Source organism: Myxine glutinosa, chromosome 13, assembly GCF_964187855.1.
Source record: "Myxine glutinosa chromosome 13, kmMyxGlut1.1, whole genome shotgun sequence".
In the NCBI taxonomy this organism is placed as follows: domain Eukaryota; kingdom Metazoa; phylum Chordata; class Myxini; order Myxiniformes; family Myxinidae; genus Myxine; species Myxine glutinosa.
In genome coordinates this window covers 61695882-61713234 of record NC_136273.1, presented here as the reverse complement: position 1 = coordinate 61713234, position 17353 = coordinate 61695882, and the positions used below count along the sequence as shown (strand labels likewise).

General features: G+C 48.8%; 1 protein-coding gene across 2 annotated transcripts in view; it reads right to left on the bottom strand.

Annotated features, from left to right (window-relative positions):
* LOC137438985 (cysteinyl leukotriene receptor 1) overlaps window positions 1-17353 on the bottom strand; it is a 45668-nt gene that overhangs the window by 2941 nt on the left and 25374 nt on the right. Inside the window, exons 2-3 of one of the 2 annotated variants that reach the window (XM_068134514.2) lie at window positions 14103-14161; window positions 13697-13778 (exon numbers count right to left, since the gene is read on the bottom strand). The gene's annotated coding sequence lies outside the window, so the exon portion shown is untranslated. Of the gene's footprint in view, window positions 1-13696; window positions 13830-14102; window positions 14162-17353 lie in introns of those variants that run through there. The other variant, XM_068134513.2, reaches the window with a different exon arrangement.

Below are 17353 nucleotides of genomic sequence, written 5' to 3'. Positions count from 1 at the left end.
CGAGGCGGACAAGTACTTCGCCGCTTCGGACACGCGGGCGAGCGTCGGCGTGGCCGTCACGGCCCTCGACGCTGATGTTCAGCAGCATGTTCCACAGCATCAGCTTTTACAGCACGCTGATGTTCAGCAGCATGCTGATACGCACCTCGTGAACGCCGCCACGCCCCGCCCACCGCCGCGGCGAAAACCGCCACCGCGGGGAAACCCGTCGACTCCACCGGCCTGGCGGAGCCAGCCGCGCTCCTCCAGCTCCACCACCTGGTGCTGGTTCCACGCCAAGTTCGGCCACGAAGCTCGGCGGTGTCATCCGCCGTGCTCCTTCCACGGGTCGGGAAACGCCCGGGCCGGCGCTCAATAGTGGCGATGTGCGCCGGCCGTTCGAGCAGCCTGCTGTTCATAACGGACACCTTCTCCGGGCGCCGTTACCTGTGCGACACGGGAGCGCAGGTGAGTGTCATTCCCGCCGGCACGTCAGACAAGCACGCCGCGGGTGGGGGCCCCGCGCTGCTTGCCGCGAACGTGACGCCCATCCGTACGTATGGAAAACGCTGCCTCTCTCTGCGGTTTGGAGGGCATGTTTTCCGATGGACGTTCGTCACCGCCGACGTGCCCATGGCACTGCTTGGCGCGGACTTCCTGTGCGCTAATGGGCTCCTGGTCGACGTCAAGCGCAGACGGCTGGTCCAGGCCGAGACGTTCAGCTCGCTCGCTTGTGCGTTGCCCAGCTCAACGAGCGGCTTGCCAAGCGGCTTGCCGAACGATTCGGTTCCGGCCACGTTGGTCTGTACGCTTCCGGCAGCGGACGCATTCACCCGCCTCCTCGCCGGCTTCCCGGCCCTCACACGGCCCACCTTCTCGGCGGGGGCCGTCAAGCACGGGGTGGCCCATCACATCCCCACCGTCGGGCCTCCGGTCTACGCCCGGGCACGCCGCCTCGAGCCGACGAAGCTGGCGGTGGCAAAAGCGGCGTTCGCTACCCTGGAGCGACTCGGCATCGTTCGGCACTCAGAGAGCGCTTGGGCGTCGCCGCTGCACATCGTGCCGAAGCCCGGCGGGGGATGGCGACCGTGCGGGGACTATCGCCGTCTCAATGACGCCACGACTCCCGACCGCTACCTCGTCCCCCACATTCAGGACTTTTCCACCCGTTTGGCGGGCATGTCCTTCTTCTCGAAGGTGGACCTCATACGCGGCTACCATCAGGTCCCCGTCAGGCCGGAGGACGTCCCGAAGACGGCGGTCATCACGCCATTCGGACTCTTCGAGTTCCTGCGCATGCCCTTCGGTCTGAAGAATGCGGCTCAGGCGTTCCAGCGACTGATGGACAGCGTCCTGCGCGACTTGGATTTTGTCTACGTCTACCTGGACGATATCCTCGTCGCCAGCGCGTCCCGCGAAGAGCACCTACGCCACCTCCGCACGCTCTTCGAACGCCTGGGCCAGCATGGCCTAATTGTGAACCCCGCAAAGTGCCGGTTCGGCGCCGCCACAATCGATTTTCTGGGGCACCGTGTCACCAGGCACGGAGCCGTCCCCCTGCCGGCCAAGGTGGAGGCAGTGAAGGGGTTTCCGTGCCCCCGCACGATCAGAGGGCTGCAGGAGTTCCTGGGCATGGTGAACTTTTACCATCAGTTCCTGCCCCGTATCGCCCAGCTCCTGCGCCCCCTGCACGAAGCTCTCCAAGGTAAGCCGGGCAAAGGCGACGTTACCTGGACCGAGCAGATGGACATGGCGTTCACGGGCACGAAGCTCGCCTTGGCTAACGCCACCATGCTCGCGCACCCGGTGCCCGATGCACCGATCGCCCTCACCACCGATGCCTCGGACTACGCGGTGGGCGCGGTGCATGAGCAATGGGTGCGTGGAGCTTGGCAACCGCTGGCGTTCTTTAGCCGGCAGCTTCGCCCGCCCGAACGCCGTTACAGTACCTTCGACCGCGAGTTGCTCGGACTTCACTTGGCGGTCAGGCACTTCCGCCATCTGCTCGAGGGCCGGGCGTTCACTGCCTTCGTCGACCACAAGCCGCTGATCTTCGCGATGGGCAAGGTCACCGAGCCGTGGTCGGCCCGGCAGCAGCGTCACCTCTCGGCCGTGTCCGAGTACACGACGGACATCCAGCACGTCGCGGGGAAGGACAACCCGGTGGCAGATTGCCTTTCCCGGGCCGTCGCCCACGCAGTCCACCTCGGCATCGACTATGCCCGGATGGCAGCGGACCAGGCCGCTGACCCCGACGTCCAGGCCTTGCGGACCGCCGTCACGGGCCTCCGCGTCACCGAGGTGCCGTTCGATGGCACGGGCGCGGCCCTCTTGTGCGACGTCTCCCTCGGGCGTCCTCGCCCCATTGTGCCCGCGGGCTGGCAGCGCCAGGTGTTTGACGCCATCCACGGCCTGTCCCACCCGGGCGCGAGGGCCTCCCAAAGGCTGATCGCCGACAAGTTCGTCTGGCATGGCCTCCGGAAGGCCGTCCGCGGCTGGGCCAGGACGCGCCTCGCGTGCCAGCGCGCGAAGGTGCACCGGCACACCCAGGCCCCGTTGGCCCCGTTCACGGTGCCGGAACGCCGGTTTGACCACGTCCACGTGGACCTGGCGGGACCTCTGCCCCCCTCGCGTGGTTTCACCTACGTCCTCACCATGGTGGACCGCACCACCCGGTGGCCGGAGGCCGTGCCCTTGGTGTCGACAACGGCGGCCGATGTCGCGCAGGCTTTCATCACCACCTGGGTCGCCCGGTTCGGCGCCCCCTCAGACATCTCATCCGACCGCGGCCCCCAGTTCACCTCGGAGCTCTGGGGGGCGGTTGCGCAGCGGCTCGGGGTCCGGCTGCACTGAACCACGGCCTACCACCCCCAGGCTAACGGCCTGTGTGAGCGATTTCACCGCTCATTGAAGGCCGCGCTCCGGGCCACCCTCCGCGACGGCGGCTGGGTCGACAGGCTCCCCTGGGTCCTGCTGGGCCTCCGGACGGCGCCCAAGGAGGACCTGCGCGCATCCGCGGCGGAGTTGGTCTTCGGGCAACCGCTGCGGGTGCCGGGCGAGTTCCTCCCCGACTCCACGGCACCATGGTCCGCGGCACAGCAGCGCTCCGCTCTGCAAGAGACCGCCCAGAGGTTCGCCCCGGTGCCAACGGCATGCCACGTGCACCCACCGACGCACGTCGCCCCGGAGCTTCGCACGGCGGAGTACGTCTTCGTCCGCCACGATGCCCATCGGACACCACTGCGGCCCCCGTACGACGGGCCTTTCCGCGTGCTGGAGACCGGGGCGAAGCACTTCACCCTGGACATCGGCGGTACTCCTGACCGCGTTTCGGTAGACCGCCTCAAGCCGGCCCACCTCGATGTGGACCATCCACCGCCAGTGGCCCGACCCCCACGTCGGGGCCGCCCTCCTGCGGGCGGACCCCCGGCACCGCCCAGCCCCGCCGCCACGCCGCCCCCCGGTCCTGCACCCATCCCAGGGGCAGCCAGGGGCATCCCACCTGGCATCCCTGCACCCCGGACGACGCCGATCGCCAGGGGGCGCTTCGGCCGGGTCATTCGTCTGCCCCGCAAACTGGCCCTCCAGGTGTGCGGGAATTCTGGGGGGGCGCGTGTGGCGGACACAAAAGCCCACTGGCGTGGTGACATCATTCCACGCACCAAGTGGGCGGTGGCCACGCCCAAGGGGTAGGCGTGGCCTCATGATATACACCGGGCGACCAGCCCGGAGGAGTTCAGTGTTACAGTGTAGTCTTACAATAAAGACGTTTATATGTTACCGCTTGTCCGCTTCCTCCTTGCTCACAAGCAGCGCGCGTAACGCCGCGCTTTAATATAATATAACAAATATCATGAAACATTTACATTTTGTAGTCCATTGTATAATTTAAATAAACATAAATGCAAATTTCACATGTGGAAAAAGTAAGTACACCCTTGGCTCTAATAGGTGGTATTGCCCCCTTTGGCAGAAACAACCTCAAGTAGGCATTTCTTATAACTGTCTACCAGTCTCTGACATTGACTGGGAGAAATTTTTGCCCACTCCTCCATGCAGAATTCTTTCAGCTGTGCGATGTTTGAGGAGTTTCTTGCTTGCACAGCTCGTTTCAAATCCCCCCACAACATCTCGATGTGATTTAGATCCGGGCTTTGACATGGCCATTCCAGAACCCTCCATTTCCATCTTTTCAGCCATTCCTTGGTGGATTTACTGGTATGTTTAGGGTCATTGTCATGTTGCAAGGTCCACCTTCGGTTGACCTTCAACTTTCCGACAGATGGCCTCACATTATCCTCAAGCACCCTCTGGTACAATGAAGAATTCATAGTGAATTCTATGATGGTGAGCTGTCCAGGCCCTGATGCAGCAAAGCTGCCCCAAGCTATAATATTTCCACCACCATGCTTTACAGTTGGTATCAGGTTCTTGTGGTCAAATGCTGTCTTTGGTTTTTGCCAAACATGTCTTCTGGTACTGTGGCCAAATAACTCTACCTTTGACTCATCTGTCCAGAGCACATTGTTCCAGAAGTGCTGGTCTTTGCCTAGGTGTTCATTGGCAAACTTTAATCTTGCCCCGAGGTTCTTTCTGGACAGCAAAGGTTTCCTCCTGGCACACCTCCCATGTAGATCAAATTTGTGCAGCCTCTTTCTAACGGTAGACGCGTGCACTTTGACATCAACAGTGGCAAGAGCTACCTGTAGGTCCCGTGATGACATTCTGGGGTTCCTAGAGACTTCTTTCAGCATCTTGTGGTCTGCTCTCAGGCTGAATTTGCTGGGGTGGCCTGGCCTGAACAAGTTGGCAGTTGTTTGGAATCTTCTCCGCTTGTCGATGATCTTCCGGACAGTCGAATGATTGATTTCAAATTGTTTGGAGATGTTTTTAAATCCCTTCCCAGACTCATAGGCATCTATAACCTTCTTTCTGAAGGCCTTGGAGAGCTCTTTTGATCTAGGTATAGTGACGCTGCACACTTCAACAACAAACCAAACGAAATGTCTGAGGTTTAAATAAGACAGGTTCCTCCAAGATCCTCTCTAACGATGTTCTAATCATTTGCACCTGAGCTGCTGCACCTGATTCTAATTTTAGGTATTTGAAGTAGTGATAAATGTGGGGGTGTACTTACTTTTTCCACATGCGAAATTTGCATTTATGTTTATTTAAATTATACAATGGACTACAAAATGTAAATGTTTCATGATATTTGTTTTATTATATCACCTTTATCTATCAATATTGTTGAAATGAAGATCAAATAGCTGTACGTTGAAATATGATGAAAAAGTCAAAACTTTACATGGGGTGCACTTACTTTTTCACATGATTGTATATACAGTGAGGTGCAAAAGTAGGAGTCCACTTTAATCAATGCCAAACTTTTTCCAATCACAATTTCATATACAAATTTGTTATAATATCGATATGTAGCCATATTCTTTAATTTCTTGTAGTTACTAGCAAAGGTAATGCATTGCCGGACAACGCCATGTACTTCCTCCGACCCCTACCACTCCCTCATCCCACCCATTTTTTCCTCTAATTTATTTTGCCTTCCTAACTCTGTGGATGTCCCCATGGAAAACAGAGCCATGTCACACCCACTGCCATGCCCATGCTTCGGCATCCTTCGCCTGCTTAATTATTTTTGTTGCACTCAATGAAGTTACACTTTGGGGAAAACAGTAGAAAAACAGAACTGAAAAATTTAAGTTTAATGTCTTGGCAATTTCACATTTTATTGTGTAAATATGGAGAACAGGAGAGCACACACAGCTTTTCTTATTGTTAGTAAGATACAGTATATGCTTAGTTATCAGAATCAGTAATTTCTTTAAATTTTCAGATTTCACTCCAGATTTCAACACTTATTTAGTCCACCAGCTCAGATCCTCAAATCTGAAGACATATATTAGATTATACATGGTACTTTAATTAGTCCGTGAGAGGTTATTGAGGTTCCAAGCAAGGTAAGGCATTTACAGAAACAAAATTATATTAGGCCGAAAACTCGTATTAGGCCGAAACAAAATGGCGGATTGAGACTGCTGCGAGGTGAATGTGGGCTGACCAAGGATAAAGCCTGTTTTTATTTTATCTCAATAATTATCTGCAAAAGGTGTGTTTAAGTTTACCCAAGCATGCAGTTTTCATCCATGCACTACCTTGGAGTTACCTTAGTATGCATGCAAAATTACATGGAATTTCCACAGGTCCGTGCTATTGTGCTGTTAAAATACACTCCTGTCAAACTCCTTAAATAGTTCACACACACACTTTATTGGGACCTAATTCCCTTGCAACAGCCCAGTGGAAATGGGTTATCTGCTAATACATGTACAGTGCCTGTAGAAAGTCTACACCCTCTTTCAAAATGTTCACCTTTTGTTGCCTTATAGTCTGGAATTAAATTGCATTAAATCAGACTTTTTTCACCTTTATTTACACATCGTAACCCACAACTTCCAAGAGAAAAAGAAATTGTACAAATATCATAAAATTAATTAAAAATACAAAACTAGAATATCTTGGTTGGGTAAGTGTCCACCCCCCTTACTTTAAGTAAATTCGGCTGCTGGTTGGACATTTATCCATTGTATGGCAGCTCAGGTGGAGCATACGAGATATGGCAGCACCATGCCCAATCCGCCAGTCATACCTCTCTCCTTCCAACCAGACCGGTGCGGTTGACAGACCAAAGCAGGCACTTGGAAACAGCACTATTGGGTTTGACCTAGTGACTCTGCTTGTCCTGAGGCTCCCTATGTGTTCCCGATAATTGTTTGGACTGCTCTGTGGGGCGTGCATTGGCAGGGGTTAATTATTGGGATATATGACTTGCGATTGCTGTTTGTAAATACGTGCCTTTTACACTACACAATACACTTGTTGAACCTGACCTGCTCTTTGGTTCATTCTGCTTGCTTGCGACAGTTTCATCTGGAGGTTCTAAGGAAATATGAGTGAGATAAGTCATGTGGATCATTTGTACACTTGCCCAAAGGTAAGAGCTGACCCGCGATTGCCATTGGTGTGCAACTTGTCTGGCACAGAGATTTCAACCTGCACAGTAACACGACATTGGACGTGGAATCCGACAGGAAAACTCTGCGGCGGGCAACTGATGTGGTCGCTAAGCGGCTCACCAGATTCGAACATGGACAACTGGGTCGGAATGGTGGACTGTAACAATATATACATATACATACATACATGTATATACATGCTTTTAAACGATCTTTCCAATTGTCCATGTGGAAGTTTTTCGCATGGTGAATGAATGAATAATGAATGATCGTTTTGAGGCCGAAGAAATAAATTTCGAGCTTGGTCTCGCATCAAACCTCATTTGCTAGCTTTCGAGTCAGCAACTTCACTCAGCCATGATGACTCGCTCACAACCATTTTGCACGATAAACATTGGTTTTTATTATTATAAAGTTTGGGTCCTTATGGAGAGGAGGAAGAGAAAGTAGAACTCGGAGCACTGCTGAACACACAAGCACACGCATACACTTTGTGAACTTATTTTACATATCCTTTAACGCTATATATATCCCCTATTTCACCTTGTCTTTTACCCGCCCCTATTATCCCGGAACCATTTACCTCCACACTATCACTGAGAGGGAAGACAATATAAGGTGGACGTGGACGAAGGTGGATGGAGGTTATGTTTTCGCTCCTGAGAGTCTGTTTGTGTCTGTGAGCAGGATATCTCAAAAGCTTATGGACAGATTGGAATGAAATTTGGTGGATGGGTTGGGTGTGTGACGATGACGAAATTATTAGATGTTAGTGAAGATCCAGATCCGGATCCGGATACGAAAATGTTTTAAGTGATTCTTCACCATCGAGAGATAGGGCCCAAAACGATATATAACACAATATGTCAAAACGTTATGAACGGATTTGGACGAAACTTGGTGGACAGGTTGGATGTGTGATTAGAACAAATGCATTCGTCGATTTTGGTGAAGATCCAGATCAGGATCAGAGATTTTTTTTTAATTTTCAAGTTATTGTTTCCCATTGAGAGATGGAGAGATGGGGTCAAAAACGATATATAGCACGATATTTCAAAAAGTTGTGCGTGTTAGATCAGTTGATGTGGTAGACACTGGGTAAAAAGGCAATAAAGCACGGAATTTATTTATGTATGTGCCATTAAACCTCTTTAAACCTTTATTTAAAGTGAATTATATACTGTACTTGATCACTGTAGAAAACAAATCGCCTTCATAATCGAGGGTGTCCACATTGAAATGAAACAACTTTGAAGCCTTTTATTCATAAATTTGAGAATGTTGAAAGTTGGAAAGTTACCACACCATATATCTAACTTTCTGAGCTTAAAGTTTATTTGTGTTTCAGATTGAATTATGATGATCCCATAGGAAAAGGCAATATTTGTGCTATGGATGGCCGAATGGAAGTCACCTGCCCTGATGCAACAACAATTCCGTACAACGTTTGACCAAGGAACCACTGACCCAAAGATACATGTACGCATGGATGAAGAAATTTGAGGAGACTGGCATTGTTCTAAAACAGCATGGTGGAGGAAAGACCAGAACATCGAAGGAGGATGCTGAACACATTTGTGCTGCCTTCTGCAGAAGCCAAAGGAAGTCCATCCGTCGTGCTCATAACAAACTGCAAATTCCAGGTTCAACTGTGCATAAAATCGTGCACACATGGCTGCAGCTCTATTCATATACGCTTCAACTGGTTCAGTATCTAAGAGTGAATGATCCGATCAAAAAAGAGAAATTATGCTATGCATGTGCTCCACAGTTTGGACAACAGCCGTGAGTACATGGACCAGGTGATGTTCTCCGATGAAGCAACATTTCACACACATGGATACGTTAATAAACACGATTGCCGCATCTGGGGAATGGAGAATCAACATGTAATCCATGAGATCGAAAGAGACAGTCCAAAAGTTAACGTTTGGTGCAGTCTTATGTGTAACAGGATTGTCGGCCCATTTTTCTTTGAGGAAAAATCTGTGACAGGCCATGTGTGCTCAGCAATGCTTCAGCTGTTCATGGCAGCTCAGGTCGAGGACTGCCAACCGAACTTCATATTCCAGCAGGATTGGGCTCCTCCCCACTGGTCCTATGAGGTCCGCTCCTTCCTTGATGCCCGGGTGCCAGACTGCTGGCTGGGGAGACGGACCTATTTTCATGGCCACTGAGATCACCTGACCTTACCCCACACGATTTTTTTTTCCGTGGGGTTATGTGAAGCGCAAAGTGTACTGCACAAGGTGCAGGATATTGGTCAGCTGAAAGAGCACATCACAGTGGCAGTGGCCTCCGTAACCCCCAAGGTGTTACAAAATGTGTGAAGGGAAAATGAGCACTGACCGTTGTGACTTAGCAACACATTCGACGGCTCGTTTTGTAACATATTGTTATATTACACATACTTGCTACTTGCGGTACTTGCTACTAAAGGGCCAGAATGCATGGTGCCCACATTGTTACGAATGGTGCTCATGTTGAATGTTTACTTTAATGTACCCTCATGTACCTGAATGACATGTACCCATCCATATACCAAATGTAACTCAAGAATACTGACTCTGAGCTGTGTGAATATTCCTCTGTTTGCATTATTCAATAAAAATTTACAAGGCTTCAAAGTTATTTCATTTCAATGTGGACACCCTGTACCTCCAAGAACCATGCCATACAGCATATCGATATATAGCATGAGTGGGCGTGGCATGTGAGAGGGTGAAGTATTGGGGTGAAGAAGAGGCTGCCGATATGGCTATGTACGAAACCAATTTACACTGCATTCAATGGATCAACAAGGAGAAAAAGACGTAAAATGGCATCGCCCCCATGGTGGTTTTAGTCATTTTGATGTACATAAAATGGGGTGAATAGGGACAGCAAGGTGAATAGAGACACAAACTGAAAAAAAGTTCGGAAACTTTTTTGGCTGAAAATTGATAACCATACTGATTTGTTGATATTTGGGTTGAAATTGTTCTCTTGTTTTTTTAAAAAGCAACTTATAGTCCCTATTAACCCCATATATGGCTTAAATAGGAATAAATAGGATTTTTATGGCTGTCCCTAGTGGAGGCTTTACATTAACCACCGTTGGACTTGGTCAACCATTTCCCGGAAATGCATTTACTTCTCTTGTTCAAACTTGGCACACAGATAAAGAATGATGGTTTACATATGCAGGTCATTTTGTTTCGAGATCAGATCCAAAATGGCCGACTGCTGGCCATTTTGTTACCGTACTTAAACGTCTCCCCAACCATTTCTCGGACATGCATGGACCGATTTTGTTCAACTTGGTAAAAAGAAAATACATGAGAGTATACATATGTAAAATATTTTTGCTTTGTGATTCGACCAAAGATAGCTGACTGGCGGTCTTTAACTCCGTACCGTAAAATGGGGTGAATAGGGACAGCAAGGTGAATAGGGACACAAACTGAAAAAAAGTTCGGAAACATTTTTCGCTGGAAATTGATAACCATACTGATTTGTTGATATTTGGGTTGAAAGTGTTCTGTTGTTTTTTTAAACAGCAACTTATAGTCTCTATTAAACCCATATATGTGTTAAATAGGAATAAATAGAATTTTTATGGCTGTCCCTACCTCCACCTACTAAACTGTGACTCGCAACAATCTTATTACAATGTCTAAGGGTGGTGTATAAGACTGCTTTAATGGCGCTAAACCTCTCCATTTTTTAACGATCTTTAGAAACATTCTTTCATTAAAATTGAAGGAAATAATTAATCACTATGTGGGGTAGTGTGTTCTATAAATTCTCTTGTTCGTTTGTGTTTTACAGTGGCGCTATAGTGAACACATATTCCAAGTCCTGCTTCCACTTCCTCACATCTGTAAGGAGGGGCTCTTTTCCATCAATACATATGGAAAATGCGAACGCAATCTGTCTGTCTATGTGCCACCCTGAAACATGAAAATACCCATCGGAGAGAAAAAAAACAATCTTCTATATATATATAAAAGAAAGTTTTTGTTTTGTTTGTCTGCACGCGCTTAGCTCCTGAGCGGTGAAAGATAGGAGGAAACCTCTGAAACAAAAAATGTCGGGATGGGCCCCGGGAAGGTTATAGGCTAGGTGGTGGGGCCGGTCGAGGCTGCCTCGGCCAGGCTGGGCCCATTTCGCAATTAACAGCTGAGCTGAATTATAGTAGTCAATCTTCTATGTCCACGAGTAAAAACTGAATTATAGTAGTAAATTCATTCAAAAAGAACTAAAAATGTCGGGACGGGCCCTGGGAAGGTTATTGGCGAGGCCGGTCGAGGCCGCTTCGGCTGGGCTGGGCCCATTTCGCAATTAAAAGCTGAGCTGAATTATTGTGGTCAATCTTCTACGGCCGCGAGTAAAAGCTGAATTATAGTTGTAAATTCATTCAAAAAGAACTAAAAATGTCAGGACGCGCCCCGGGAAGGTTATAGGCTAGGTGGCGAGGCCGGTCGAGGCTGCCTCGGCCGGGCTGGGCCAATTTCGCATTTAAAAGCTGAGCTGAATTATAGTGGTCAATCTTCCACGGCCGCGAGGAAAAGCTGAATTATAGTAGTAAATTCATTCAAAAAGAACCCGGGCAACGCCGGGTGCTTTCAGCTAGTATTTCATAAAAGTTGCTTTAAATTAATCCAAACCTATGGGAAAATTATGATGTAAAAAAACAAAGTTATATACAAGACATCCTCACATATACAAAGCATAGATAGTGCAACATTTGGAACCGAGAACCTTCCCTGTAGATAGATTGGATGTGACTTTGTGGAAAGCCTGTACTTCGTTCCAAAGCCTAAAACTAACTTCATATAATACATGGTAAGTTTACCCATTCCAATGTTTTGAATAAATCAATAAGTTAAATAATATATTTAAAAAACAATAAATAATATATATATATATAATAAATAATAAATAAGAAATTAATTAATTAATAAAATAAGAAATAAAGAAACAAAAATAATAAATAAATAAATAAATAAATAACGTAAAATAATAAATAAAAAAAACACAGTTTGTTTGTTTGTGTGTTACCTATAGACTCCTAAACGGAGAGGCCCACGTACTTGATTTTTGGCATAGACATGGCCATTGGGCCCAGGAAAGACATGGCCCACCTAAAAATGACCTCCGATGACGAGATCCATATTTTTTTATTCATATTTAACTTAGCGCATTTCAGCGAGGAACATTATACACTGAATCGCAGCTTGTGCCACAGCAGTGTGCTGATTCGCTCAGAGCGATCACGTGATGTTCCATCCTCGCCGCCAGACGCGCTCACATACTCGATTTTTGGCATCGACATGGCCATTGGGCCTGGGAAGGACATGGCCCACCTAAAAATGACCTCTGATGACGAGATCCATATTTTTTATTCATATTTACCTCAGCGCATTTCAGCGAGGAACATTATACACTGAATCTCAGCCTGTGCCAGAGCAGCTCGCTGATTCGCTCAGAGCGATCACATGATGTTCCATCCTCTCCGCCAGACTCGCACCATATATCACGGTGTAATTTGTGCGAGGCTTTTGTCGAGTGAGCTTGAGTCGAGAGGGCGAAAGTACGGGTTGGGAATGTAGGGTCTCCCTTCCCCCACCCGGCAACGCCGGTATTGGAAGGCATCATAGGATCGGTGAGTCTCCGAAATCCGCTTCGTGCTGTTGTTGCGAAGATGCAGGACGATGTCGCAATTGTTGTACTGCTCTCCTACCATGAGAACTGCAACGTCATTGTTGACTGGCCCTCACCTCCCCCCTCTCCCTCCCCTTCCCTCCCTCCTCTCCCGCCCCTCCCCCTTCCCCTCTCCCCTCCTCCCTCTCCCCCTCCTTTCCCCTCCCCCCTCCCTCCTTTCCCCTCCCCCTCCCCCCTCCCCTCCTCCCCCTCCTCCTCCCCCTCCCCCTCCTCCCTCCCCCCTCCTTTCCCCTCCCCTTCCCCTCACCCTCCCTCCCTCCTCCCCTCCCCTTCCCATCCTCTTCCCTCCCTCCCCTCCCCCTCCCCCTCTCCTCCCCTCCCCCTCTCCTCCCCTCCCCCTCTCCTCCCCTCCCCCTCCCCCTCTCCTCCCCTCCCCCCCATTCCCCTCCCCTACCCTCCCCACCCCTTCCCCCTCCCCCCGTTCCCCTCCCCACCCCCGCCTGGCAACGCCGGGTACTTCTGCTAGTAATAAATAAAAAAGTTGTTGAACTCATTGCACTGTGAAAGCAACTCAAGTTTAGCAAATGTCGATCCAGCCAATCACAAATCACTACAGAAATCAAGGTTTTCAGGTACGATGTCCAAACGTTACCCTTCCGAAGCAGAATCATCGTCATCAGACTTGAGTCCTTCGATTTGCAAACAAGTTTGGCCTTTTGAGTTAAAGTCGAACTTCTCATTGTCCACACTTACAAGTACTTATCAATATTGTTTGTGTTTTGGACAACAATGAAGAAACAAACAATTAAAAAGCCTTTCATCCATCAAGTACGTACAGTGCTTTGAATTGCAATAGTAAAATCCTATTTTAACGATTTAACATCGAATCTGTAAACGTCTTTAAAATCACAATAATCTGCATGACATCTCGCCATTTTGAAAACATTTACACCAATCCAAGTTCAGTCTGGTTTTGCAATTATTTCCACCGAATTATCAAGCATTATTAATTGCATACGTCATAGTTTTGTACTTACGACGACTTTTTGACTTCGACGTTGCTCCAACCGGTTGCTCACGTGCAGATTGCCTTTGGGTGCAAGGTGTCCACCACTGTGTCTGCTTCGGATACCAGACAAGAAGGGACAACCACATGAGAGGAAGCCAGCAATGGAGGACTCAAGTCCTGAAAATGAACATGTCTGTCTGTTGGAATGTGGTTTCCAACCTTGTGAAATTCACTGCATTCCATGCAACAATAACTTGCACTCATTTCCTCAATCTTTAACCTCTCAATCTTGCAGAAGCAGCGTTTCCTAACCGCAGACCACTATTGTGCTCCCACCAAAATTCCAGGTCACCATCAATGAGGCAATTGCTGGAGGAAACCCTGCTTGCGGTACAATTTAACTACTCACCTGTTAGTATTAGTTAAATGCTCACCTGTGAATTTGTCGCGTAGAGAATATTCATCTTTTGGTGATGATGCTGCCCTTTGTGTTCTGATATAAAAACGTCAGAACTCAAAAGTCAGTAAGGGGGGATCCAGTAGGGGGCGGCATCAGACAAGGTACGGTCAACAGTGTACAAACCCTGAAAGAGCATGTCAATTCATGAAGAATAAGAGATTTATAGTGTTACTAAGATCTCTATTTACGTTGCCTTTTTCATAACATGGTAAAATAAAATAAACATTGTGAAAAATCTGAGGACGTGTACTTCAACCCCAAGACCAAAGTACACAGTCAAACAAAGCTTGTCAAACTAATGTGCAAATGCACCTCGGCCCGAAGGACAAAGCTCATGGTCCTACCAACATAATATACACCCGAGCCCACATGGCCAGAATGTATGGTCATAGCAACATATACACCCAAGCTCACAGGGCCAGAATGCATGGTATTACTAATTCCTCCCCAAACCCCGGTTACGGTGCACCTCAGAGTCTCGAGAGGGAACGCGGCAGAAAAATTTGTTATTTTGAGTGTTCTAATAAACCATGGTAAAACCACACCAATGCAATTGTAGAACAAAACAAGTAATTGTATTAATAACTCTCACATACACAATAACAACACTATTAAATAAAGTACAATGAAACTGTCAATTGCATCAAATGAACAATACATATGATGGTGCCATCATTCCCCCAATGCTCTCAAAGCAATAAACTCACGATACGCCAAAAATGAGTGGAATGTAACATTCCCCAAAGTCTGTGCACAAATCCCAACGCTGGGTGAAGTCGAAGTCGTGCAGAACGACGAGAACAGGCAGTTATCGGCGCGGCGGCGAACGTGGAGTTACGAGGCGAGAAGTCGGGCAGCTGGCGGCACGGGGTAACAATCCCCCAAAACGTGAACACAATCCACACCCCACATCCACCAATGATTAAGCCAATATGGAAACCAATGGCGCTCCACACAATGATGTCGATATGGGAATCCCAATGACAAAATACGAAGCACCAGGCGGACAGCCTCTTTGGGGACAAAATGGCCGATCGGCCTGTATTGGAGGTGCTTGCTTTCCCTCAAACAATAGCCCATGCTTGGTAATTAAACGTGAGACGCAGGTGTAATTGCAATCGCAATATAGGACGATGTCGCGAGCAATCCCTTTCCCGGGAAGCCTCAAGTCATTCAAGACCAATATCAAAAAAGTCCGCTCGCAGCCTCGATGTGATTCACGGCTGTACCTCTCTCATGGCCGTCTCCTCTCTGCCCTTCTATTCCGGTTTCTTTGCCGAGTCTTCCTTTTTCCTTCACAAACACTTCTTTTCACCTTTTACTAAAGTCATCTCCATTTCATACAAAAATCTTAACAACAATATTACCTGAAACTAAAAATCCTACAAGGATTTTTTTCCTACAAGGCCAAGAATCCTACAAGGACCGAACTCTCTTATCTGTCTCCCTCTTCCAAATCCTGGTGGCGTCTGGTCAAATCTGTTTCTGGTGTTTGTTCCCCCTCCATCCCCTCCCTCACCTCAAATGGCCACACGGCTGACTCCGCACGTGAAAAAGCTGAATGCCTCAACTCTGTGTTTGCCTCTAAATCTTGTGTCCCAAACCCATCCCTCTCTGTACCCACCGTACCCAGTCGTACCCAGCTGCTCCTGGACTCTGTGTCCTTTCCTCCTGACAAGATGGAAAAGTTTCTGTCAACCCTCGACTCGGATTCTGCAACTGGACCTGACGGCATCAGCCCACGGGTCCTAAAATCCTGTTCTTCCGCTCTTTCACTCCCTCTCTCTGTTCTCTTCACCCTCTCTTTTGCTCAAGGTCATCTTCCATCTGCTTGGAAATCTGCCAACATCACCGCTTTGCACAAAAAAGGTGCAAAAACAGATCCCAGCAACTACAGACCAATCAGCCTTCTCCCAATTATCAGCAAAGTCATGGAATCCATCATTGCTTCAGATATGAAATCTTTCCACTTCTCCAATGGCTTGATCTCTGATCATCAATTTGGTTTCAGACCTGGACACTCTACTCTGGACATGCTGCTTCTGCTTTCTCAACAAGGGATGGAGGTCCTCAATGCCAAACAGGAAATTAGAGCAGTCTCCCTTGACATATCACGTGCCTTCGATACGGTCTGGCACCCCGCTCTGCTCACCAAACTCTCCTCTTTTGGTATCCATGGAAATCTCCACACAGGGCTGGCGGACTTCCTCTCTAGTCGTAGTCAACGTGTGGCCCTGAATGGGTTTCTCTCATCTCCTCTTCCTGTTCAGGCTGGAGTTCCACAAGGCAGTGTTCTGGGCCCTGTGCTTTTTCTGGTCTTCATCAATGATCTCTCTGACTCTCTTGAAAATCCTTTGTATCTCTTTGCTGATGACTCTACTCTCTGTCGCTCCATTCTTCATCCCTCAGATCGGCAGTCTGCAGCCTCCTCACTCTCTGCAGACCTGGACAAAATCACAGACTGGGCAAACAAGTGGAACATGTCTTTCAATCCTGACAAATCTCACACTCTTACGATGTCTCTCCGAAAAGACCGACTGGACAACCCTCCCATCCACTTTCTGAATAATCCTCTCCAAGAAGTTCTGTCACTCAAGCTTTTGGGTCTCACGATCTGCCATGATCTTTCCTGGGAAAACCACATTTCAAATCTGGCCTCCAAAGCCAGTCGCCGACTGGGCATCCTCCGTCGTGCGAAGTCCTTCCTTGGCACACCTGAGCTCCTCACCACATACAAGGCTTTCATCCGCAGCTCAATGGACTACTGCTCTCCCCTCTGGGTTGGTGTTCCTGCCTCACACCTTGCTCAGCTTCACGCTGTTGAAACCAAAGCTTTCAGAATCATTGGAATCTCCCGTGATGAAGCTGATTGTGAGGGCCTTTCACTCACTCACCGCAGGCAGGTTGGTGGTCTTTCCGTCTTCTACCGACTCCTCTCTGGCCTTGCCCCCCCCAGCTCTCTCTGGGCTCTGTCCCGCAAATATTCCTACAGGTCGCACAAGATCTGCCTGCAACCCTCTTATGGTCAAACTGCCAAAATCAAGACTCTCTGCTCACCTTCACTCCTTCATTCCTCTTTTCTCCCGCCTCTGGAACAAACTCCCTCACTCTCTTCAATCCCACTCCACCCTCCAGGTCTTTAAAACAGCTGTTCACCACCATCTCTTATCTTCCCCCATCCAAAACGTTGATCTTTTGTACCCCCGCTAATTTCACCCCAATTCC